The sequence below is a fragment of the Cupressus sempervirens genome, chromosome 7 (assembly GCF_028749045.1).
Source record: "Cupressus sempervirens isolate cs-2001-9-10 chromosome 7, ASM2874904v1, whole genome shotgun sequence".
NCBI classification, from domain to species: Eukaryota; Viridiplantae; Streptophyta; class Pinopsida; order Cupressales; family Cupressaceae; genus Cupressus; species Cupressus sempervirens.
The window spans coordinates 282,854,596-282,861,725 of NC_143124.1; the positions used below are offsets into that span (position 1 = coordinate 282,854,596).

The window sequence follows — 7,130 nt, forward strand, 5'->3', positions numbered from 1 at the left end:
CAATGTTAAAAGTGAGAAAATAAAATGTTGTTATGTGGTGGAGGTCTAAATCTTGGGGACCCTTCAACCATTGAAGCTTTTTAAAACAATTTAACTTTTTTTTTAATAAATAGTTCTTTTTAATTAATAAATAATATACTAAGATTACAATTTACCAAAAAGGGCTAGGGGATACAACATCACCCCATGAGAGTTCGTAACTTATTTAACACTTTTAACTTAAGAATTACACCTTAGTGTGTGATGTTTAAGCCATCCAACTTTTTTGACATGTTTTAGAAACTCCAATGCTAAATCATGTAGATGGGTGTCAACTGGTGCTAATGTGGGAAAATGTGTTATTTTTAAGTACTATCCATTGACCAATTGAATTTATCAATATTTTGATCGTGGGAAAGGACAACCAAAAAATGAACAATTAGGGCCCATTTGGAAATGGGAATACAAGTGGAATAGGCATATGTATATTCTTCAAATTTTGAATTCTCTGTTTGGATGCACCAAATCGGAATTGGAATAGGAATAAAATTGGAATACATATTTCAATTTGACCCAAAAATGAGGATTTGCTATTCCTCCTAAATAGGTGGAATAGAAATACGTATTCCTATTCAAATTTTTATTTATTTTAGAAAACATAAATTGTTGAATCTTGTATGTGTATTCTGCATCAATTTCTGGGTGAACCAAACAAAAATAGAAATACTTAACCCCATTTACTATTTGAGAATAAGTATTCTAGAATAGGTATTCCTATTCCCATTTTTATATTCCCACAGCCAAACGAACCCTTACAGTGCTTGCGTGATTACGTTTCCCATTGTTTTCCATGAGATAAATTACTGACCTGGGGAACATGCTAGTACAAAAATGGCGATCACAATTGGATAAGTGCAATTCTTACTTTAGCATCTTCCACATTGTTTTTCAATAAGACAATTCACATCGTGGGGAATAGGCGACATGAGAATTAAAGAAGAAATATTGTTTACTCCAAGACTCCGAATGGGCTTAAGTAGTAGTAAGCCAAGGAAATTGGTGAGTTACGATGCTATTTATTAACAAGCATGGTTGAAGTTTGCATTGGTTAAAAAGGTTGTAGAGATAGTGCTGAAATAATGGCTTCTGTTAACACTCTCATTTACAAAGATTATGAGGTGAAGATACTTAACACAGAAGTAGTAGTGCCTACTCTTCCAATGCAGCAGCATTTCCTTCCTCTGCCAAATCTAGATCTCACAATTCCTCCAGTTTCTGCGCATGTCTTCTTCTGTTATAAAAACCCCTTTCCCACGACTTCGCATCAGCACTTTCTCATCTCAAGACATCCTTGTTCGAGGCGTTGGTGTCCTATTATTTATTTGCAGGAAGATTGGTTACAAAGAGTATTGGCCTACTGAATCTCCATTGCAATAACAAGGGAGTTCTCTTGAGCCAAGCTTATTCTGCAACTTCTCTTTGTCATTTGAATTTGTACAACCCTGATGAGTCTGTTCAAGGGAAGCTTGTTCCTTTACTTTCAAAGCCCTGTCAAGAAGATGGGGTTCCTGTCTTTTCTGTTCAGGTAAAAGATCCCATACAACACATACTTCTAGTTCTTTCCAATTGTGTTATTTTTTCTATATTTCAATCTTAACGAAATTTGGCATCTGCAGATGACAAAGTTTAGCTGTGGAGGCATTGTTGTTGGTTGCACATTTGACCACAGAATTGCAGATGCATACTCTGCAAACATGTTTTTCACAAGTTGGGCTGAGCTTTCTAAGGACTCAACTGTATCTCAGATTCCCATAATCACACACTCCATATTATGCCCTCGAGATTCTCCTACTTCTTGTCCTAAAATTGAAAATATGTATGTGAGGCATACTTCACAAGAATCCAGCCAAGAAAATCCTCACCTGCCTTCTTGAGCAAGTAGAATTCACTGTCTCGATGTCAAGAACATTATGGATCTGCAATTTGATGCAAATAAAGATGGTAAAAGTTACACCAAATTAGAAGTATTTAGTGCTTACTTATGGAAGCTACTGATAAGCACCCAGAATGTGGAGATCGGCATTTCTCCTAATTACTTTGGCAATGTTATAATCTTGCCCTTTGCCGAGTCTGATGCTCGTTCTATAAAAAGTAAACCACTTTGTTGGAGTGCAGGGTTAGTTCATGATGCCATACAGATTGCAACAAATGAGGAGCCTTTTCAAAGCTTAATTGAGCTGGTGGAGATTGCAAAGCCAACGCCTGTCTTAGCTAAGATTTACTGCAGAGAAGGTGACATGTAGCCATCTGGACCTGCAGTTCTGGTGTCTTCTGGACTACGGTTTCCTTTGTATAATGTTGATTTTGGATGGGGAAAGCCAACATTTGGAAGCTACCATTTCCCTTGGGGTGGTGAAGCAGGATATGTTATGCCAACTCAGAGTCCTTCAGGAGATGGTAGTTGGATAGTATACATGCATCTTCCGCTGGAACAGTTAAATGCAATTGAAGCCAATTCCAATTGCTATCTACTTCCAATCACACAAGATATCATACATTTGGCTTAGGATTATTTCAGAAATCCAAGTGGTTATATGTTTCAGGTATTGTACCAAATGAAATTGTTCAACAACTGTTGGAGATAATTTTATACCCAATATTCACTTCTTAATTTTCAATGAATTTTTATAATGTACTAACGAATTTGAAGAATTTGAATGGGTTAACATTGTTGACACTTGACAGTATGCATTCAAATTCAAAAATTCAAGTATTTATAGGTCCCAAACTCATCCAAGACCCACAGAAAGTTTGGTTTTAGGTGAAGGCCAACTCTTTGTGGCATTCATCGATACTACTAATTATTACTGGTAGGTTTTAACGCAAGGAGACGTGTTTGCGTTTCCTAGAGTGAAAGTTTATCTGTTTTGTGTTGTGAAATGTTTTGTTTGGAGCTCATAGCATGCTAAGATTTGTCTAAGAAGGCAGAAAAGTAGAGCAGAAAAGTGCTTCTGCGAATCGCTATAGCAATAAAGACTTTTATTCAACTCTCACTTTAAAAGATTTGGTTCAATTTATACAGAACCTTTGAAAGGAAGTCGATAACTTATATGCGACTCCATGCTAACTATTATGTACATATAGTTTTAATGTGGATTATTTTGTGAATTTCACCACATTTCTCCATTTCCTTACTGCTTTTCTCCACAATAGTAAAGTTTAGTAACTAATATCAAGGAAAATTGAACTGTAGTTATTTAGGCTTGTTGATGTGAGAAATATCAATTAAAATTTAATTTAATAATCACAACCCTAACTCAAAAAATTTTACTCGGCACTTGAAAAATGCTCGGCACATGAAGGTGCCGAGTGCTAGTTTTGCTCGGCACTTGATGGTGCCGAGTGTGCTCGGCACACAAAAGAAAATGCAATAGATGCCGAGTGAGCTCGACACTCAAAGAAGACAATGGATGCCGAGTAAGGTCGGCTCCAACTAATAAAATTTATAACTTAGAAACAATCTAACATGAATACTTTCACGATTAAAATCAGAAAGCTGAGCTTTAACCCTTCAACAAGTTTTTCAAATACAATGAATAGAAGAGGAAGAACAATAGATTCAAGTATGCCTACTTTCTTTTCTATTCAACTGAGATTTAAACTATTACAAAATTTGGGAGCATTCAGCTTGAACCAGAAAACTCTAAAATAACTCTAAGCTAATAATACTTCAAACTTCAATAAACTTTTAAACCTGCAACTCTAATGGCTGCATACAATGGTGCCTGGAGCAATCACTACTTCAACAGGACGAATCTAACAATGACAAACTTACAGAGTGAACAGGGGAAGCACGTGCAACTGCAGGCACAAACTTCTTTCCTTCTTCCTTCTTAGCTCAGCTCTGCAACTTCTCTTTGATCTGCTTGATCTGCAAACTCTCTACTGAATGAATGAATAAAACATTCCTTTTTTTTTCATATCTTTCTCCCTCAACGTCCAAATTCTAAAAAAACTCACCTACCAAAAATAAATGCTTGCTGTTCATGGATGCCTGCGGTGACCTGACAGGGTAGATGGGCGTGGGGCTCAAGGACAACCTGCTGGCTCTTCAACGTTTAAGTTTTCCAACACTCCCCCTTTGTCCTGAGCCAAACAAACAAGGATCACAAATGATTCAAATCAACTACACCAAGACTCTCTCTTAAGTGTACAAAAGTTCCAATGCCTAATGGCTTGGTGAAAATATCTGCTAGCTGCTACTCAGAATTGCAAAATTCCATTTTGATATCCCCATTCTCCACCAACTCTCTGATAAAGTGATATCTAATCTCAATATGCTTGCTTCTCCCATGGAAGACTGGATTCTTGGACAATGCAATTGATGAGATGTTGTCACAATAAATTGTGGTTCCATCCTCTTGCCTTTCATTCAAATCTGTCAAGATCCTCCTTAGCCAAATTCCTTGACATGCTGCTGCATTTGCTGCTATGTATTTAGCCTCTGTTGCAGATTGAGCAACGATAGGTTGCTTCTTGGATGCCCATGAAATTGCACCCGGTCCCATATGAAACATGTATTCAGAAGTGTTCTTCCTATCATCTAAACTTCTAGTCCAGTCAGTATCAGTGTAACCAACCAACTTGAAATCATCATTTGCAGTATATAAAATTTCAAATCCCTTGGTACGTTTCACATACCTTAGGATCCTCTTTCCCGCTTGCCAATAGGAATCCTTTGGTGTTTCCATAAATTTGAAAATCAGACTTACTGCATGCATTAGGTCTGGCCGAGTTGCAGTCAAATACATTAAACTTCCAACCATACTCTTGTATAGTGTTGGATCCACTCTTTTGCTAGAGTCTTCCTTGCTCAACTTCAAACTTACTACTGTTGGTGTGGGGGCTGCCTTACTGTTCTGCATTTTAAATCTCTCTAAGATCTGGCCTACATATTTTTCTTGAGAGATGAAGATGCCATCATGCATTTGTTTTACTTCTATGCCTAGAAAGTATTTCAAGAGACCTAGGTCTATCATTTCAAATTCATTTTTCATGGCCTCTTTGAACTCACCAATTAGAGCCTTGTCATTTTTAGTAAAAATCAAGTCATCTACATACAAGACAACAATCAATACGTTACCATTTGCTGCCTTGATGTAAAGAGTGGGCTCGCCATTGCTTTTGCTAAAGTCATTGCTCATTAAATATGAGTCAATTCTACTGTACCATGCCCTTGGAGCTTGCTTGAGCCCATAAAGAGCTCTCTTCAATCTATATACTTTATTCTCTTCACCTACAACTTCATAACCAAGTGGTTGCTCCACATACACTTCTTCTTTCAATACACCATTTAGGAAGGCGGACTTCACATCCATTTGAAATACCTTCCATTTGTGCTGAGCTGCAATTGCTATGACAACATGCACGGTTTCCATTCTTGCAACAGGGGCATATGTCTCATCATAATCTCTGCCATATTTCTATTTGTAGCCCTTGACTACCAACCTTGCCTTATGCCTATCAATATTGCCTTCCACATTGCATTTGGTCTTATAGATCCATTTCACTCCAATCACATGCTTCTTTGGAGGCAATTCAGTTAGCTCCCATGTCTCATTCCTTTCTATGGCATCTATTTCCTCATCCATGACATTACACCATTTCTTCTCCTTAATAGCTTCCTCAAAATATACTGGATCACTATGAGAAAATAATGCAAAATTAACACTCTCATCATAATCTTCATACCTTTCATCTTGGTATAAGTCCCTAAGACTCTTAGTCTTTCTTGGTAACAGGGAGGAGAGTGTAGGATTAGAATCTTCACTACTGCTGCATTGCCGACCAGCTCGGTCTTCACTAGTACTCAGCACTGACACTCGGTCATGCCTAGAGGAGCTCGGAAATGACTAAGGTTCCTTGCCTTTTCTTCTATTTGCTCCTTCTTCTTGTTGTTCATCAGCATCTTCTTCACTCATAATTGACACTTTACTTGATGTGCTCAGTGACTCATCAGTTGAACCATACCAAGACTAATTTTCAAGAAATTTCACATCTCTTGAAAGAGTCATCTTGTTGTTTAATGGGTCATACAATCTGTATGCCTTTGATTCTGAGCTATAACCTGTGAAGATGCACTTCACACCTTTGTTATCCAATTTTTTCCTTTTCTCTTTAGGCACATGTGCATATGCAACACATCCAAACACCCTTAAGTGTTCAACTGTCCATCTTTTTCGTGACCATGCTTCCATTGAAATTCTGTCACGGACTACCTTTGTAGGACACCTATTAATTAGGTAAACTACTATTGCCAGAGCCTCTTCCCAAAATTCAATTGGGAGACCTTTCTCTTTCATCATGCTCCTTGCCATTTAAAAAATGGTCTTGTTCTTTCTTTCAGCCACTCCATTCTGCTGTGGTGTATAGCTGGTTCTGAGCTCTTTCTTAATGCCATGTTTCCTGCAAAAAATTACAAAAGAATTGGAGTAATATTCCCCTCCTCTATATGATCTTAGGACCTTGATATAGTGTCCACATTCTCTTTTAGCCTGGGCTTTAAATTCTACAAATTTATCAAATGCTTCAGATTTATTTTTTAAGAAATACACCCATGTCGTATGACTGAAATCATCAATAAATGTTATGAAATAAGTACTCCCCCCCAATGGAAGTAACTTGCATAGGATCGACTAGATCAGTATGCACTAATTCTAATGGATATCTAGCCCTCCTAGAATTTTCAAAATTAAAGGGAAGCCTATGTTGCTTACCCAAAATACAAGCCTCACACTTGTCACAAGAATTTCCTACATGTGGCAAACCATATACCATTCTTTTATTTGACAATAAATTTAAATTGACATAGCCAAGATGACCATACTTGAGATGCCACAACCGTGAAGGGTCTTCAATCACACTTCTTAGAGCTGATTGTGTGTGAGGTGCAGGACAAACTTGAGATGAGAAACATGTCTCTATCCTCAAGGGAAACATTCTGTTCTTTGTCATTTGAATTGTTGCAAGTAAGTTCTTGCTCCCATCCGTTTCATGAATGATACAACTATCATTCTCCATCAACAGTTTGTATCGATTTTGAATGAGCTGACCAATGCTCATCAAATTGTGCTTCATACCAGGGGCGAAAT

At 37.5% G+C, this 7,130-nt stretch overlaps 1 pseudogene; it reads left to right on the top strand.

Moving 5' to 3' along the window:
- The first annotated feature begins 1,118 nt into the window (after positions 1–1,118).
- On the top strand, positions 1,119–2,546 carry LOC149546533 (coniferyl alcohol acyltransferase-like; annotated as a pseudogene).
- Positions 2,547–7,130: the final 4,584 nt, after the last annotated feature.